The sequence below is a fragment of the Amphiura filiformis genome, chromosome 17 (assembly GCF_039555335.1).
Source record: "Amphiura filiformis chromosome 17, Afil_fr2py, whole genome shotgun sequence".
In the NCBI taxonomy this organism is placed as follows: Eukaryota; Metazoa; Echinodermata; class Ophiuroidea; order Amphilepidida; family Amphiuridae; genus Amphiura; species Amphiura filiformis.
The window spans coordinates 18,648,408-18,669,075 of record NC_092644.1 but is presented as its reverse complement, the minus strand read 5'-3'; the positions used below and the strand labels follow the sequence as shown (position 1 = coordinate 18,669,075).

Sequence of the window (20,668 nt, the reverse complement as noted above, 5' to 3'; positions counted from 1 at the left end):
AAAAAAAAAATCTGACAAATCCCAGAAATTGAGGAGGGAGGGGACGAGAACCAAAATATTAATTTTACACGGCCTTATCAGAATGTTCAAAGTCATGTCATAAAACGTAAACACAATTAAGCATCAAAACCATCAATGTCATACTGTAAGCCTATGATTTATGATCACCCTTGTATACCAGAACGAAATTCAAATTTGACGATATTTTTGCTAAACGAATTAATCTGCAAGAAATGTTTGGTACATAAACATTATGTAGCCGGCCAAAGGTATCCAGTGGTATAAAAATCTCCTAGACGCTTTTTTTGAGAAAAGTGGGGGGATGAGGCTGTGGATCACGAAAATTGGGCTATTCCAGAAAATAATTGCACACCCCCTATAGAGGAGTAAATTTTCAATCAAAGAAATGTCCGGATTTCCAAGTCTGCTTTCTGAAAACGACTGGAATTCCAGTTGCCAATATCACTTGAAAAAGCTTGGAAATCCAAGTAAATGAAGGAAAAATCACGGAAATGTCCCAAATGAGCTCTTAAATTGAGGATTTCCGATGTTGAACTATTTTTCTGCCGGATTTTTTTACCTTTGGACACTTTAAAAGTCTGGATTTCCAACAGTCTCGATTGGACAAAAAGTCCGGATATCCGCACTCCTCTATAGGGGGTGTGCATCTATTTTCTGGAATAGCCCAATGCCCTTCTAATTACAACAAGATATGTCTTTAAACTAGATGGACCGCGGTTCTCGGATGTCGCGGTTTTCGACGCACAGCGTCGACCGTGATGCCTCCACCAAATGGTAGTCCGACGAGTAGGACCTTTTATTTCTAAGTTACCAGAGTGTACCAGACTATACACATTTCACACTATGATCACTATCTCACATGGCGCAAGAAAGACGAATCGCGAAAGTCCAGTGACCGCGCCCCCCAAAATTCGGGAGGAGCAGTTAGTGGACTTTTGTGGTTAATCTTTCTTGAGCGATCAGAGTTAGAGTATAGTTGGTAAACTAAGAAAAAAACAGGTCCTACTCGTCGGACTACCAAATGGAGTGATGTCGTCGCACTCACAGGTTTATACAAAGCTTCAAGCCTAAAAGAGGAGACTGAATTTTACCTTAGATGACACCTGGATGACCCCAAAACAACCTTCCAATGACTGAGACTCCTGGGTGGCCCTGGATCACCTTCAAAATGTTTGGCTGTAAATGGTGACAATTTCATGCCCATAGGACAAATATTAAGAATTTGACCTAAGATGACCCCAAAATGACCTTTCAAAAAAGCATAGAAATTAATGACCCCAATTAATGACACCTTTTCACCAAGTTCCATCACTGAACATTAGCACATTATGCAAATTAGCTAGTACTTCATTTACATATTTTGCGCCGAAATCTACTGCATAACAATTGTATTCCACCAAAGTGTATCACAACATGCCATACCACTTCCGAGAAATAGCCTTCTCAAATATGTGACGGACATTTTGACGAAATGACTTTCTAAATATTTGGCTCTAAATGTTGACTATACCCACCAAATATCATGCCCATACAACAGTTTTCATCAATTTGACCCCCGGTCCCCGCACTCCGTGCATCCGCAGGTATTCATGTTTGTCGGTGAACTTTAAAAACACCCCCTTTTCGCGAAGTTTTTAGGGGAAAAACGCCCCTTTTTAAAGCGATTTCGCGAATTATTTGCCCTTCGACAATACCCCTATTTTCGCTAAAACGCGAACGATATTTCTAATATACCCTTTTCTGGCAGAAACGCGTAGGCTGCTCGATGAAAATACCCTTTTTTTCAATTTCGCGAACATGTGGTTTGAAAAAACACCCTTTTTTGTGTGTTTCGCGAATCGCGTTTTATTCATCTGAAAACACCCCTTATTTCGCGAAATCTTCGACGAGCATGTGGTCATGGCATCCATCTTGAATTTCAAAATGGCTGCCACTTCTGAAATATTTTGCCTAAATTATAGATTTTTGAAAATTTTGACAGAAGCTATGCCTATATCTTTTTTTTAATGTTTCATAAAACGATTAAAAATAATACGAAACAAATAAAATGGAAACATTAATTTCATTATTAAAATTAATGTATTATTCAATATATTTCCCTGATGGCAGCCATTTTGAATATCATGAAGGTGATATGATACAAATATTCCAGCCTCATGATTAACAGTAGAATAATAGGTAGTAAACAATTGGAACATAAGTTTTAATTAAAGTTAACATTTCTTGTGGTGAACCTGGGGCTACTAGTAATCCATACATTGGAAAACTTGCTCAATTTGAGACATTGATGGATGAATCTGAAGATGTGTAGTCTTCGTTGATGGCAGGTGAATCAATATTGGAGAGTATCGAGACATCTGATATATTGGGCAAGATCAAACTGGAACTTGACAAAAGAAAGTCTGAAACTCTGAACTACAAGCTAGGTTAAAGACCACTAAACTGTGTCTTAATTACCAGAAGATGTTCAGGGTGGTCAAAGCTCTGATCATGCCAAATCGCACCAGGTGCAAATATCTTTCATTCTCGATGCAAATCACTCATTGATCATTGAGGATTTTGGTAGCAAAGCTATGGCTGTTATGTTTGGCAGCAATGGGGAGAGTTCACTTGCAACCCTGCACTACAACATATTTGTCAAGAAGTTAACATCTGCAAAATCGTTTGTCACTCCTGAACATTTGCCACCTACTGCATCCTCCACCATATTTACAGAGTTTACTGGGCCAGATTATGGTCTGGAGTGGACTGACAATGGTATGGATGTCATAGACTGAGGTGGAAAATAGACAGCGACCAGATTGTTCCGATCTTGTACGTCGGACATAAAGGCTGCCCCAGATAACCTTAGCCTGAATCCATCTGGCCTCTAATGGCGGCGCCTTTTATTTACCCACAATCCTTCACGTTGCCTTATTCGAGGCCTGAATTCCAAACACGAAAAAAACAGGAGCGCTCCAAGCCCAGATTTTGGGCTTGAGTTTGCGCAGTATGCACTTGTTTATATGACGTAGTCTCTAACGCCGCCAGTTTTATCCCGCTCATGGCGCTAAATTACATGGCGGCTAAGGAGACTATATCATGAATAAGTAATGAGCTTGCGTCATGGCTTGCATATTGTCGAAGTCTGGACAATCATGTTATCATCTGCCAGCGGGTAGCGGTAGGCCTACTGAGACAGTCAGACAGTAGGCCTAGGCTAGGCCTACTTTATAGATTTTTGGAAAGCAACAGCCGAGTTTGAATGGTTTCGTTATTTATTCACTTTCATTGCCAGAATCATTATTATTCCAAGTTATTCTTTAATATTCTTCTTCGTATCATTATTATTAATAATGTTTTGGCACAGAAACACGTTTTTCATTTATAAACATATATTTTTCTTACTTTTAACTTTTTGGTTAAAAATAAAAGACTCGATCAAAAAGCCATGACTCTCGACTTTAACTGATTGGGTATCATATTAGTCCCCAAAACCAAGAACAAAAAATCACGCTGTCCTACTTTCAACAAAAGAATTTTGCCCCCCCCCCCCTCCTTCGTGCCTGACAAGATCTTTCTTTTAAAGCAACCGCTAAAAGTGAGACAGAATGTCGGGTTTATAATGGGCATTCAACGTTTTACTAAAATCAATAATTTACAAAAAATATTTTGACATTTAAAAAGTGTTTATAGGCCTATTGTGGAGTTTTTAATAAATTTAACACATTTTCATGACCTTTATAGGCCTATATTAAATCAGACATTTGAATGTTCTTAGGAAGTGTTCATAAATACCTTGGGGCGGAAATAGGGGATCAAAAACATTTTGGGTCCGAAAAAGAGGAACAAAAATTCAGTTCTTAATAGGGGATCAAAATATCAAGAAAGTTTGCGCACTTCACACTTTGGGTGTAAAACACTAACGGTAATTTTTGGCTAATGAGTTCTTTTTAGGACATGAAGGGGGGTGGGGTGGAATAAAAAAGTTTAGACCATGAAAGGGAAATAAAAATAAATAAATCCACGCTTTTTTAGGGGTATCAAAAATTTTGATGTCCGAGGTTCCAACACCCCGCCCACCAAAGTATTTATGAATCCTCCCTTTAACGGGTTTTTTACCAAAACCAAACTGTTTATATGAAAATTATTATTTTTGTACATAAAAAAGGCATACCAGCAAGCACACAAATGTTTTTAAAATTGCTGGTATGCCTTTTTTTACAAGCAGTGAATGTGAACGCATCACAAAAGAAACCAATTAATATTTTGACTAGAGACCTGATTTTGATGGAAACTGTTTACTCAGTTGCTTGGCTCAAAATGTTTACATTCATTTGATGAAAAATCGCGTTTAATTATATAAAATCTTATATTTACAAGTTTATAGGTTTTTTTTAAATAATGTTTGATTCCCTCTTAAGGGGATACTGTCTACACCCCTGGCCAATTTTATGCCTATTTTTGCATTTTTCTCAAAAATTATTGCGCATATTGGTGACAAGATATGTATATTATAGGGGCAAGGACTACAAATTTACTGCACTAAAAATTCAGGAACTCAAGGAAAGTAGTTATTGACTTATTGATCAAATATTGGTTTTCCTTCATTTTTGACTGTTACTCCACAACTGTTGTATGTGTTCAGTGTGTTGAAATAAAATTTCCAGTGCAGTAGTTGTAGCCCTTGCCCTATAATATACATATCTTACTTGTCACCAATGCGCTAGTTGAGAAAATTATCACCCACAAATACACCCAATATTGATACCAGTAAGTCCCTAAGGCTGCGATCATGCACATAGAAGTATACGGTGTACGGTATTCGCTATACGAAATACGCTCATTCAATCAAGCTGAGTTCACATAGTATACTCCTATGTGAACTCAGCCTGATCGAATGAGCGTATTTCGTATAGCGAATACCGTATACTTCTATGTGATCGCAGCCTAAAGGACTAAACAAAAAAAGAAAACAAGCACACAGATACTGGTACATGATACTTCTTTTCATTTTATTTTTTTATCACATGACTGACATGGTGCATAAAGCACACACAAAAAAGGATTACAACTTGATATGGTCAATATGATTCAAACAAGCATCAGTTTATTTTAATTGGAAAAATACACTAAGAAAATTTGCATTTTAAATAAAAATCAATAAAAAAACCTGCTTTTAACATGAAATAACTGGTATTCAGATTACTCAGTTAACTTATTTTTGAGAGATGCTAGTAAATACATAATTGAATTTATTGATACAGGAGATAATTTTTTGAGACAGGCTGTAGTACAAAATTAAAACAAATAATGTCTAAGGCCATCTTAATTACATCCGGTGTCTCAAAGCTACCGCGCGCGTTAGTAAAATCGTGCGCGTAGTCCTCTTTAATTTTTTTTATCTCTTTATTTTTTTATACAAAAATTCTAAAATAAAACTCAAAATTCTTATTTGATTTCAAGTTTTTTATTTTTTGAACACGAATATATTCAATTCAATTCAAGAAACATTCATTTCACAATTCACAACTTCAATAATACATGATATACATTGTACTGACTGATATACATTGTACTGACAAATGTAAAAATATAATAAAAGAGAAGAATAATAGTTTGTAGCAGTTACTTTTTTGTCTGTTATTCCAACATTTGCAAATTGGATATACTGTATTTTGCACAAAATGCTTGTCCGAAATCCTGTACTGACACATAAAAAATACAGTAAAAAACACAGCATTCCGCATTAGGTTTTCAATTTCTCACAAGCTTTGAGACACAGGATTTAATTAAGATAGCCTTAGCATCAGTGTCGTACACAAAATCATGCATACCTCACAAATGCAAAATTGGAATCAACTGAAATTTTGGGAATAAACCTCTTTGTGGATATCTACTTAAGGGATCTAAAATGAGCGTTTATTGGGTTTCGACAGTATTTTTTGTGGGACATGAGAGCACCTCAGACGTATCGAATTGCATTCTGAATACGAAGTATGTCTTTCTGATATCAAATAATTTTCATTTTTGAAAATCACAATATAATACAAATTTTATGACAAATTATAAAAATTTGATATTTTTCAAATTTTTGATATATAACAGTCCTCGGTAATTATATAAATCTAATGATATATTCTTAAAGTGTATGTAGCAGGAAGGAAAAGTCGACGGTCAATTGAAAATTTTGACCTTTCATATTGAAGATATGGATTTTTCCCCAAAAGACCTAATTTTTTTTTGGTGTTTTGGGAAAAAAAATCCATATCTTCAATAATCTGAAAGGTCAAAATTGTCAATTGATCGTCGATTTTCATCCCACCTACATACACTTTAAGTATAAATCATCAGATTTATAAAGTTTACTTCAAGTACTGTTAAATATCAAAAATATCAATTTTAATGATTTGCCATAAAATGTGTATTAAATTGCTAATTTCAAAAATCAATATTATTTGATATCAGAATGACATTCTTCGTATTCAGAGTGCAATTCGATATGTCTGATGTGCTCTGATGTCCCAAAATAAATACTGTCCAAACGTTCATATTCATACCCCAGCCCTTAAAAATGATATAAAAAGAGTATGCTAGGATCACTAAAAATTAACATTGTCTAATTATTGTCCACTGTTTAATACATACAGGTACATGTCTAACCTACTAGGTTATTATTATTATTAATTATTTATTTATTATTATAATTCAGTCTGTAAAATGGGCACATACAAAAGTCATGTAGCCTACCAGGGTAAGGGACCGTTCACAAACACTTGTAAGGGGGGCCTGATGCAAAAAAATTTATCGCAAAATTTTTTCGGGCCCCCCCTTTACAGGCCTCGAAAATTTCAGGGCCCCCTTTTTGACATGAAAATTATGGGTCAACCCCATAGAAAAGCATATAAACTCAATTTTTCCAGGAAAATTTGTGGTCATTTTTGTCAGGGTCCCCCTAAGGAGGGTAAAAAATTCAGGTCCCCCCTTTTTGCATCAGGCCCCCCCCTTTTGCATCAGGCCCCCCTTACAAGTGTTTGTGAACGGTCCCTAAGGGGACAGCTAATTAATGGCAAGTTAAAAATGGGCGAGTTAGATTGAAAGAAAATGGCGAGTTAGATAAGTTACTCCCCTGGCCCCTGCAGAGAATACGGGAAGTCTCGCCGGTGAGTTAAGATTTTTATAGACTTGTTTCAAGTCCTTTGGCGTCCATAGTTAATGAATGTAAAATTCATGGAAGCTTTGCCACATTTTCCACAAATTTCTGTTTCAAAAGTAATTCTTTTGAAATAATTATTTAGCATCATAACTTTGTAAAAATTGATTTGACATTTGAATTGTTGAAGCCAGATAGTGGACTTTCTTATCTTACTTTACTCCAGGCATACTGTGCACTGCAGGGGTAGTGTTTGAGCAAAATGCCACCACGCCCACCCCACAAGGCACACTTCCTCCCTATCTAGCTCTTCGTCCTACACCAAAAATCTGACCTGACTAAATATTTTAGAGAGTCCAGTATATGATAGGCCTACTTCTACCACTGATTATACATGGGTCCTATGAGGAGCATGAATAGAGTAAAGTAAGGAGGAAGCCTTGATCAAGGCTAAGATTTTTATGGCAAGTCCAGCAGACGAGTTATGACAAGTCCCATCGATGAGTTAAAATTTACGGCAAGTCCCATGATCAGCGAGTTATGGCAAGTCTTATCAGCAAGTTAAGATTACAATCTGATTTAGGGTAAAATGGATTTTTTCTCACCATCATGAACCTCAACTAGTGAAAGCAATTTCCCTGTCATAGTGTCATCATATAACGGCATTGCTGTAACTATCTTGATAATGTTGTCATAACTCAGCGACTTGATTGTGTTGTTGTAACTTCGCCGTCGGACTTCATGGCTTTGTCGTAACTCGCCTTTAGCTTACTTTATGGGAGTAATTGAAAAAATCCCTAATCTCTGTGGGGGGGGGGGGGGGAACTTGCCTTTTCTTTAAGTCGCCTTTCTTTTTAACTCGCCTTTTTTAACTTGCCTAGTTACCACTGTGTCCAGGATTTGTTGACTTAATTGTAGTCCACATTAGCATAATTATAAATTATGAGTTCCACTGTGGTAAAATATCAAATTATCAGTAAGCGATGGCTACCAGCTAGCTAGTCCACCAAACCTAATTGATAGGTAGGCGTAGGCCTACATGTAGGCTGTAACAGCCATTATGTTGACAATGTCTTTTTCTGTCAATAGTTAAAGTCACTTGAACTTAGTTGAAGCGCCGACATTCTATATGGCACAGGTGATTGCTATGGAGCATTTACTTAACACATCATCACTATACATTGTATCTTCATCTCGATCTGTCTCTTGCTTTAGCTTGTTGCTGCAAGTGGTTCCTTCCAATAAGTCCTTCTGTAAAGAAATAACCAAAATATCAATTGAAAAAATTTAGATGTTTTTCTTATCAAGATTTTAAAATTAACAACCTACAGATCCCCCAAAAGTGACATGGAAAGAAAAAAATATCTTGGGACCTGACTTAATAGCTCAGGCCTGACTATAAATTAGGGGCCCGTGCCACTAAGTCAGATACTATCTTGGGGCTTGAACTTGAAGTTACTATCTTGGGGCCTGAGTTACTTAGTCGGGTCCCAAGTTACCAAGTCCGGGACCCAAATTACCAGATTGGACCCGAGTTACCAAGTCAGGGATAGTATGTAGGGCCCAATGAGTATTTTTTTCTTTCCATGTCACTTCGAGAGCTCCTTCCGGAGGGGGGAGGGGCTGAAGAAAATTCAATTTTGCCGTCCCTTCCTCAGTTTTTTTTTCGGTGGTTTGAAAAAGTGAAGAGCAAAAAAAAAAAAAGGATTATAAGCACTAGCACCCTAATAGCAACACATTTTGATGTATAGTACTTGCCCGGGGGTCACTCCCATTGTGGCCTGTACATCATCCGCGATAATCAACTTTTGAAAAGCACCCTAAACAAGGATCTAACCCTTGGCTAAAACGATACCCTAAACAGGTAACACGCACCTGTTTCACACCATAAATTAGGCGGGCCTAAACAGGGATTTTATTCATTGCATCAAATTTCATACCCTTAAATTTCATTTCAACGTATCAGCAATTGCAATTTTGCTACCATTTTTTCCAATTTTTCATGTTTTTGACACCTAAACACGATACACGCCAGTATCGTGCCTACCTACCTAAAAAACTACCCTTTTTACACGCTTTTTATTATCGCGGATGGTGTACAGGTACTTGTAATTTTTTCTAATTTTTATACTTTTTAAATTTTTTCCGCCTTTTTTCTTTACCAATTCTTTTGCGGCCCTTCTTTTCGCTGCCCCTGACCAGGGTTGGCGGTTAAAACCGCCCGTTTAAACCCGTGGTTAAAACCGGTTAAAACCAGGTTTAAACCGCCTACTTTTGACCGCTAAAAAGTGGTCAAAACTGGTCAAAACCATTTTGATGCTACAAAATCATATAAAATAAAGGAAAAAGACTGAAAATTTACCTCACTTGCCATTTATTTTAATACAAACACTTAAAAATGTTGCCAGTATCATACAAGTGCAACAAACCAGCAAATTGATATCACTGTTAGGCTGTAACATTACTTTTTGTTTACTCCATGTAGTGGCTATGCTAGAGTTTAAATCCATTAGCCTAATTATCAAAACTTTAAAAGCAATGTTCCCCCCCCCCCATTGGTTTTAGTTTTCTTATTAACATGTCCATGTTGAGACTACGTTATTTGGCGTAAATCTTCCAAAGGACTACAGAACAGGTTTCAATTTTTACAGTTCCCAAAATATTTCTTATCAATGTTTCATGTAAAATATACCCCACTGCTCACAGCCCTCATTAATTTTTCATATCATTCAATAACATTTTCTGTTAAGTACTTGGCATTTGAAGGGACATTTTGTAGAAATATTTTCTTAATTAATGATTTATTTATTAATTAATTGATAAATAAATCATATTATTCTATTATTACCCAAGTAGTGATTATAGATTTATAGTTATGTTATAATAGGTATACATGTTATATCAACTTCATTTAACTCTAGAATACAAATTAGGTTTTGACCAGTTTTGTCCGGTTTTGACCGGTTTAAACCTGGTTTTAACCACTTTGTGGACAAAACAGGTTTTGACCGGTCAAAAGTCCAACCCTGCCCTTGACCCCTTCGATTTGGCCGCCCCCAAAGCCCCCCAATACATGCATGAAAATCAAACATCACTCTCTTATATCAGATTTAAGGAGAGCAGTAGAGAGCAATGCTCTTACTCTCCTCAAAAGGCAGTCCCTGGTTAATCATAGTACATACCAGCTTGTCCAGTACTGTTGAGTTCATCACTATACATTCTGATTAAAAGCCACCATCTCCTGAAAGCAGTTGCTGCACCTGTACAGTTCACATCAAGTTGACATCACTGGTATCACCTAGTTGGGAAAATTCAAGAAACAATATCTTAATTTGGAGAAACGTTTTACAAGAACAAACATGCTTTGCCTCCTGGTTTCTGAACTTGGGCTTCTCCATGCTGCAATCCTAGCCCCAGAGTTACATGGGAGGCCTAAGTACCAATTCAAAATATATTTTTGGAAATTGTTTTACCATACCATTTATTTGCACACAAAAGTAAACTGCGGATTTACTGCGCACCTTTTAAATAAAAGTGCCGCAAATTATTTGATCATTGCATCCATATGTGATGTGTCCTGTATAGCATGTGAGTTGTGTTGAAGAGATCAATGGTGGTGCATTTGAAGTGTAACACACATATTGTAATTTGGCATTTTGCCCATTCATGCCTTAAAGGCTAAACTATGATCAGCTGGTCATCATGTGTGAGATGGGAGTCAGGACTAACTACATGTATAAAAAAAAGCCCAAAATTTTCCGCTTTACAAAATGTCAAATTCCGCTTTTTCCCGCTTCAGTAAATTTTATGATTAAAAATTTTCACAAAAAACCCTTACGATCAAATATAGGGCCTATGCGGGTAATGATGGTTTATTAACAATTTATTATGTTGAATTTTGAAACTGTTTTTATTACAGTATTTAAGGTTGGTCTGAACCCTGGAATTATGGAAACTTTTGGGCCTCATAAAGTTCTGCTAAATTGTTGGTCTAAAGTATATAAAAGTACCGGTAAATAAATCCAAGTAAGGTGAAAGTACCGGTATACATATTTAGAATTTGGCAAAGACTTGATAAGTTCATCTGTGAGGTCCAAAATGCTCATTTTTGGCCCAAAATCCCAAAAACCTGTTTTTTTGGCACACTTCTTTTTCGTGCATCCTACCAAAAAAATTCTTGGGCCAAAAAAAATAGCTCCTAGATATTTTTATCTAGTTTTTAAAAATTAATAAAAAAACAATTTGGCCCAAGAATTTTTTTGGTAGGATCAGATGCACGAAAAAGAAGTGGGCCAAAAAACAGTTTTTTAGGGGTTTTGGGCCAAAATGAGCATTTTGGCCCAAATTTGACCTCACAGATGAACTTATCAAGTCTTTGCCATTCAAAATATGTATACTTTTATATACTTTAGACCAATAATTTAGCAGTTATGAGGCCCGAAAGTTTCCATAATTCCAGGGTTCAGACCAACCTTAACTTCTAGGAAGTCTCCAGTAATCACAATGCCTTTGTAAGAAAAATAATTATCAAGCACGAATCACATGGTTTTATTTCAACAAATTCATAGTGACCATGACCATAACCATAAAAACGAATAAAAACATCCGTCTCTCAACACGCGATATTCAAAATTCCCGGCGCTGAATTTGTCGAGTGCAATGACGCCCCAGACAATGAAGGCTGACAACAATTGAGCACAATAACCATTACCGTCGTCATTGGACTTCAAAAGCGGAATTTTGAATATCGCGTGTTCAGAGCCGACGGTTTTATTTGTTTTAAATAAAACCATGTGATTCGTGAAGGCATTTAGGGGTTCAATGATGTTTCACCGTTGTTCATCACCGATTAACAGCGATCGTCAGCTGTCGTCTCGAGTGGTTTACTTGGCGAGGGCAGCTTTAGCTGCCCGAGCGGCAAACCACGCAGACGCGCTGACGCGAAGTTGTTAATCGGTGATGAACAACGCTGAAACATGATTGAATCCTTTCAACAACGAAAAGAAGCTAAAGATCGTATAATTCACATTTATTTCACGAGGAATGTCAGTTAATCATTGCCACTCAGCCTTACAAAAATTTCGATGATTTCTATGTTGATAGGCCTATCAGTAATAAAACTACAGAATAAAACGGCAATGTTTAGCCGCTACCTGAAAAATGCTGAATTCAACTTGTAAGCATGCATACGCACAAAGGTTCCAGGCATGACGAATTTTACGCGCTCTCGCCAGTAACGCTGTAGTCTCGCTTCGCGTCGCGTGATACGCTTACAGTAAAAGTGTGGATTCATCACGGATTAACAACGGTTGGCTCCTGTACAAAGGTATAGGAAGAGTTGTTGAAAATGTTATGATTGCCGGAGACTCCTTTTTTTTCAATTTTCTTTTTTTTAAGCTTTTTCAGTTCATTTTTTCTTTTTTAGCAAAACTGCTTTTTCCGTTTTCTTCCTGAATTCTGAGATTGTCGCGAAAATCCGCAATGCAGAAAAAAACTTGTGTCTTTTTATAGTCAGGAGCAGGACTCATCATGGTCTATCGTGGATTGCATACACAGCTGGGCGCAGCGCCTTTTTAGGCGGAAATTATTCGGCTTTTGTTACTGCGCTCATCAATAAAGTCCAAACTCAGTCACTCTCACATAAATTCACATTTAGGGTGCGCCAGTCACGCATTACGCAACGCACAACTAGCATTTGATTTAAGCATTGCTTACGCATACGATTAAGCCTAACTGCGGGGCTCGTGGCAGTGCGTGCATGCCATTCTACATGTAATTAGTTTATTGTATTTAATCAATACAGCACATTGGTCGTTGTTACGAGTCATTTTTTCAGCCTTAACCAAACAAACAAACATCATGTTGTCCGCCCGCTGTTGTCCGTGTCCGAGAAAACATTCACAACACATCACACATGATGAAAAGCAGGAGTACCTAGGGCATGATGATGATTGTATTTGTTATTTTGTAAATCATGTACCGGTACCAGTAAATCTAAATTAATGTCATGCACGCCATGTCATGACTGCCTACAAATTACATTTACAATATTGAATCAGTCATGAGTCACGACACTGCTCTTGTTTTAGTGTAAAAGATGCATATCCTACGTGAAAATAATTGAAATAACTTCAGCTTTTATACTTACATTGCTTTATACCATGCATGCATGACCACCGTGAATACCGAAGCTGTGCTGTGCATATAGTCGGTGCATCTGTGTGGTCCCGGTGTGTGCTCTGAGCGGGGTTTTTGTGACGATCTTTCCTTCTCAAAATCAAGTTGAATATTGCGATCTGTCGGTGTGCAATGGCCTCAATGTGTTACAAATCCACATAAGTTTCACCATGATGACTAAAAATCGTGCAAAGTTCATTATTTTGGTTTAAAAATGGAAAAATTGTAGAAACCACTAATGGCTGACGCAACAGATTTTTTTTTTAAACATCAGCTACCAAATTGCAAGCAAGAAAGGTTTATTCCCTGCGTCGGTACTCAGTTTTTGTTTTCAAGCCCGCTTTATGTATAGCGAACGAAAGCTAGCCAAATCAGCCAAATGTCGGGTTTCAAAAGTGTCAGATCAGGGTTCCGTTTGTCTTTATATTCCCATAGTAGCATGATATGAGATACATAGTCGCTGAAACAGTGACGTAATCAAATTCTACTAAATATTCATTTTTCACTGCTCCTGATTTGGAACGCAGAACAGTTCAGTCTTCACCAACAGCACAACCCGATGACCGTGCGTAGTTGTTGAAAGACTGAAGGATCCAGTCTAAGATAACCTACTCAAAATGATCCACTGTAATTGCAAAAACTGCCCACCTCGCTGCAGCTGACGAAGATACAGACTACCTTTTCTGCATGTCATGCTGGATGTGGATCATGCAAAACTGACCCATGTGTCAACCCATACAGCAATCAAATAATGGAAGATGAGAGGGAGAGTGAAAATAATGATGTACTCTAGTTAATTACCTCAATTCAATCCAATAACGGCTTGTAGCGAAAACGTCATCTTCGCTATGTGCCTACATGACTTGTATTTTTTATAAAATGCTATAGTAAACAATAGCCCATGAGGAGTGACACAAGTCAAGAACTTATATAGACACATAAGCACTATAAAAGACAGCCACATGGGCCAATCAATGGTTCACAGCAGCTTAGGTACAACAAGAGTGAAGGGGTACAGTAACTTAAGCATTAGACACATGGAATAGGATGCTTATGCACTCTGCTCTTGACGGATGGTGGGCCGTTATCAGTTACGTTTCCGACTACTCCATCTGGTAGGCTATTACAAACATGAACTGCAGTGTGGATGAAGCTTCTTGCCAATTCTAGAAACTGCTACTGTGAGAGCATGGCAAGGCATGGAGAGGCTAGCTCTTCTGACTACAAATGGCTTTGGTAGCAGTGCCTTCAGATCTGGTGGGCACAAACTGATGTACATTTTGTAGAGGACTGTTGCTGCGGCAACTTGACTGACATTTTGTTGGAGAGATGTGATGTTCAGTTCTGCAATGTTCTGTAATCGCTTCCTCTTCGCTCACATCTATATGATTAGAAGGGCCTTCCTCTGGATAGAGTCTAATAATCATAGATTGGTGGCACTCATCCAAGACAGTGAGGCGTATTCCGTCATACTGCGAACTTGGGCCTTGTAAACGGTTGCTCTGCCTCTCACATCAAGTTTGTTTGCAACTCTCCTCAGAGCGCTCAGCTTCTGTCCGGCTCTGGATGAGACGTTAGAGATATGTCCAGGTCAGCTTGCTGTCAACTGTGACTCTCAGGACTCCTTCTCTTGGTGGTATAGTACCAATCAGAAGATCTAGCTTGGTTGGATTCCTCTTTCTTGATATTGTCATTGCCTTACATTTTGATGGCTCGAAGGTCACCTTCTATCTGTCTGCCCAGATCCTCATTTTCTTCAGCTTCCTCAGCTTCAGGATTGTCTCTAGATGTAATCTCGCAAAACAAGGTGGAATCATCTGCATAGAGGTATAGCTGGTTTTCACACCCATCACCCAGGTCATCAATGAAAACAAAAGTGGGCCCAATATTGACCCCTTGGGGAATTTAACTGATGCATTGATGAAGGAACTACTTGATGACTGGCCAGATAGGACAACTTTGATGGAACGATCTGTCAGGTAGCTTGGACTAGCTCCTAATCCAGGATACTCATTTTGCCATGAGTTTCGAGCAAAGGCCATTATGTCAGACCTTGTCAAATGCTCCTTTGATGTCCAGGGCAATCAGGTGCACTTCGTTGCCTCTGTCCAAGAAGTTGGACCACCCGTGAGTCAGAATGGTGAGGATGTCAGCCGTGCTGTGTTGCCGCATAAATCCTTAAACTTTTATCTGAAATCAGTTGGTTTCCAAGGAGGTACTCCTGAAGTTGGTTCTGTACAACAGCCTCTATGACCTTGCTAATGATGCAGAGCAGAGAGATGAGGTAGTACACATAGATGGATTAGACTTTAAATCTCTCTTGTATGCAGGAATGACAGATGATTGAACATATTCATCAGTATCGGTATAGTAAACTGGTTAACAAAGTTGTTTGTATCAGATACAAAGAACTTTATTAACCAGGAATGACCAGATGCAGTCTTCCATTGGAAAACTCCCTTGGAGAAGCAAAGCTCAAACAGCAAGCTGAGTGGTCTAGCAAGTTCTGCACTGCACTCCTTCAGGACTCTTGCAGGGATTTCGTCAATACGAGTAGCTTTATCTGGTTGCAGATTCCCGAGAAGCTTCCTAACATCTTTGACTTTGAAGACTATCTTTTCCATCGAGCATGTTGCTGAATGCTGAACTTCAGGAGTAGATTCTTCTGCGCTGGCAAGCTGACATTTAACGGCAAAGGTTTGACAGAATTTTTCAGCTTTGTCTTTTGATGTATTGTAGACTTGACGGTCATCCTTAAGCACTGGGGTATATCAACTCTGGTGGACTTTATACCAGCTAAGGGGTTAACAGTGTTCTACCACTTCTTGCTACAGAGGCTGCCATCTGAGAGTTCTTTCTTCAAGTTGATGTTATTATGTCTGAGCATACAGTATGAACTCTTTATGCCAATTATGTCTCAGTCGTCATTGTATGAACTTTCTATACCAATTATGTCCGAGTCTACATTTTTTCCAAATTAGACTCTTTACAAGCCAATGGGACTACGCCTCTACCTATTTTTGACTAGCCAATTTATGTCAGCCAACATTTGACCTACCTATTGTCTGATCATGATTGTGTCTTGCCAATTTTGTCTTGCCAATATTGACTTTTCTGTTATAATTGCTTAAATTGGGCAACCTATTTCAGCTTAACTACAAGACTTGTCTCAGTGCTCCCAAGGAAAGTAGGTATATCAACCAACCAACCATCCATCGCATTTTTTGCAACTCAGAAGCTACATGTAAAATAATACATAAAGTTGTGTTTCTTCTTTCATTAAATAGAGTGCTCGATCCTGTGAAGGAGAGCGTGTACATAACATTAAAAGAAACAAATTTACTCCATTTTCACTACGATTCGTTTCGCCCGAAGGCTCCTCAGGTGAATGAGAGAAATGTAGAACAAACTTAGAGTCATGCGTTTATCGCGTAGCTTAAACATGTTTAACGCGCATGATTTTTATACGCTCGCTTGCGTTTTTCCTTAAACATGTTTAACGCTCTGGTCGCTTTCTTGCGTGTCGCTTAGTGTCGCTTACATATATATTTTAATTCTCCTTAAACATGTTTAACGTTTTTAATATAAACATAAAATTATAATTAGGAAACATTGTTCAAGAGAAACTTGTTGGCATGTCTACATTTGCTGATGAGTTCTGATTTAGAATTTAATGCAGTGGATTTGTCCGCAGTGATGATAAAATACTTTTCCCATAAGCAGAGATGGCACCTTTTAGAAACATTGGTGTATGAGTTGGTTTTCTTTTGTATTGACCACTTTATGCTGAATTTTACTTTCTTGTCTTTTAAGTCCCAAATGTATTTACTAAGTGCAGTTTCTTTCCTTTTATGTTCAAGTTTGAATGATGACTTGTGATTGTTCCAGCGGTTTTTGAAGTTGGTTTCGCATAATCCGATGTATGATTTCAAATCATTATCTGTGGTGACGGTTGCTTTGTAGATGATGCTTCAAAAACCGCTGGAACAATCACAAGTCATCATTCAAACTTGAACATAAAAGGAAAGAAACTGCACTTAGTAAATACATTTGGGACTTAAAAGACAAGAAAGTAAAATTCAGCATAAAGTGGTCAATGAAAAACCAACTCATACACCAATGTTTCTAAAAGGTGCCATCTCTGCTTATGGGAAAAGTATCCACTGCATTAAATTCTAAATCAGAACTCATCAGCAAATGTAGACATGCCAACAAGTTTCTCTTGAACAATGTTTCCTAATTATAATTTTATGTTTATATTAAAAACGTTAAACATGTTTAAGGAGAATTAAAATATATATGTAAGCGACACCGTAAGCGACACGCAAGAAAGCGACCAGAGCGTTAAACATGTTTAAGGAAAACGCAAGCGAGCGTATAAAAATCATGCGCGTTAAACATGTTTAAGCTACGCGATAAACGCATGACTCTAAGTTTGTTCTACATTTCTCTCATTCACCTGAGGAGCCTTCGGGCGAAACGAATCGTAGTGAAAATGGAGTAAATTTGTTTCTTTTAATGTTATGTAAAATAATACAAATACATTTTAGGTCATTTTCAGGTCAGCAACGATGTATATAACAATACAGGCACAAATGTTTCACTCATTTACCAACCAATCATAGTGAGACACATCACTACCAACCTGATGTATACAGTGTAATACAATTTTGGAGACCATGTTGAACGCTATATTGAATTTTTTGGACCCCTAAACTCTTTAATAGATCATTATTGAGTTGAAAACTATCACCTGAATAGTAGGATTTAGGCAACCATTTTGGATTTGTAGCTTATGTGATTAATCTGGAATATTTTTGTTAGTCAAAGTGGAATCCTTGACCCAAAAAACCTAGGTGTAGACACCAAAATTGCAATTTGTGTAAAAAATGAGTAAATTATAGGTATTTTGGATTTGTAGGTTACCTGAAGCTACCTGATTACTCTGCGATATTTTTGTTGATCATTGTAGAATGCTTGACACCAAAACATGTTTTTAGATACCAAAATTGCAACTCTTTGGTGAAAAATAAATTATTTGTAGCAATTTTAAGATTTTTGGCGGCCATTTTGGACGCCATCTTGGATTTGTAGATTTTTTGATCACTCTACAATATTTATGATGATCATAGTAGAATCCTTGACCCCAAAACATGGGGTTAGACACCAAAATTGCAACTCTGTGGCGAAAATTGATTAATTGTAGCAATTTTAAGATTTTTTGACTTTTTTTCTGTTATTCCTGAGAGCTCTGAGGTCCCATAGAACCAAAATCAGTTAAAAAACCTTTTGTTGCAATTTTTTGGGGTCAAACCGTATATTCCCCCATCTAGTATCCAATAAAAGACAAACTAGACAAAATATCATAATTGATGTTTGATTATGATATCACGTGTTGTTCAAAATGGCTGCCTAAATTTGACCTCAACCACGAAATGCAAATATGAATGTTGAAAATGTGTTTGCTTGGTTGGCATCAGAGACTTACTCCTGATTCCAGAAAAATACAGCACTATTGTTTTTGGATTAAAAAAAACAACATTATCCTGTTTTGCCAAATAAAAGTATCTAAATCTTAATCCTTTAGTTAGCTGGCAATAAAAGTCAAATTTTATTCGTTTTGCAATTTCAGGGGAAATGGACCAAAAACATACAATTTTGCCTGATTTCTGACAATTTTATTCACAAAATTCAAAGGCTTGGCAAAAGTCTAAGCATAAAAAATGCCTAGTATAGGTAATGAGTTAGCACATAAATTTGATATTTTATGTTAATTTTGATAAAAATGGGATCTTTAATAAGAAAATGTTTTTTCCAAAAATTAGAATACAGTGAAATTAGTCTTTGGGATTGATTATAAAAAACACCATAAGAATGTATGTTTTGGCCCTTATTTCCAAAAATTGGCCAAAATATTAAATCTTTCATTGCCAGCTAGAACTAGCTAACTAGGCTAATATTTGTTGAATCCAAACAATTTAGTGCCCTATTTTTTTTTTTTTTTTTTTTTGGAATGGGGAGTAGGACTCATTACAAAACAAAAGTGAATACCGTATTCATTCCAATAAGCGCCCTTACCCCAATAAGCACCACCTAGGGAATTTTCAATTTGCTAAAGGGTACATGTACCATTAATGTTGATGTGACTGATAGACGTTGATACAGTGAAATAGCTTGAGGATTTGAAGTCCTCTGTAAACTTGCAATACATTTACTGCATCAGAAAAGCTACTAGAACATCTCCGGACCCTATTATAACACAGGTAAATTTGTCTCTAATAAACGGCCCTTATGAAAAAATTAGGTTAACCAGGTAAAAAGTGCCCACCCAAAAAAGGGCCCTGAGCGCTTATTGGAATGAATACGGTACATACAGGGTGAGTCAAAAAAAGTGCAATAGAGCAAAGAATCGATATTTATGAAAGAACCATGTTGAACTTTCCCATTATTGAAAGTTTCAATAAATAGAGTGAATCACAACTACCGTTTAATTTTTATGAGTCCTTTTGCTGCGATACCCAACTTCATTATTTGTCCACAAGGCACAAGGTACCATGCATTTTGAATGAGAGCACACAATGCACGATAAAGGCACCAGCTCTGAAACTGACTAACTTAAATGAGGTTGATTTTTGTGTTATTTTAATTTCTTTATTCTGTTCAAACAAACTTTCTAACATTCCTTTAAGTCCTTCATACCTCACTCGACAGTTTTTAATCCCAATATGTTCAACTTACTGGATATTTTATAATTCACTCCACTTCAATTTGCGCGCATTTCATTCCACCTACAAATGTGTATGTTTTTGATAGAGAATAAACATCTTTAAAGTAAAGGTAAAATGAAAATAACAATAAATAATGTTTCTTCACCTTAAGGAGGCTGTGTACTCTCAGACATGCATGTAGTAAAAGTGCAATAACTTTGTAATTGAATGTATGAATACAAAAGCCACCCAAGTCCATACTTTGGCCAAGTTGAGTTAAGCATGGGAAAGTGTTGCTATACATAGGCCTCTCATATGTTTGAAAGAACAACTCAAATTCATCCTGTGTGTCTATTGAGCATGTGAAAAATAACATGTATGAAAGAATCACCCAATTCCATGATTTGAGTCTTGTAACACATTGATTGAAATCCAGTATGTATAAAAGTCCACTTGTAACACATTCATTGCTAGAGAGTGACTTTTGAACTAAAAAATGGGTTTAATAAAGGAAAGTGTGTGGTTTATATTACATGGCAGAATGCTTATCAACATTATACATACCTGTGTGCTTTATTTTGTATTATCTTACTAGTGGTAATATCATTCTAACATTGTTGTCTTTGTATAT

The 20,668-nt window shown here is 37.1% G+C and overlaps 1 long non-coding RNA gene across 1 annotated transcript; it reads right to left on the bottom strand.

The window, feature by feature from the left end:
* Nucleotides 1–4,994: 4,994 nt before the first annotated feature.
* Nucleotides 4,995–20,262, bottom strand: LOC140138289 (uncharacterized). The gene is made up of 2 exons (XR_011856976.1): nt 20,204–20,262; nt 4,995–5,327 (listed from the first exon to the last, which is right to left on the bottom strand). It is a non-coding gene; the product is annotated as an uncharacterized lncRNA (long non-coding RNA).
* Between the last annotated feature and the right edge of the window lie 406 nt (nt 20,263–20,668).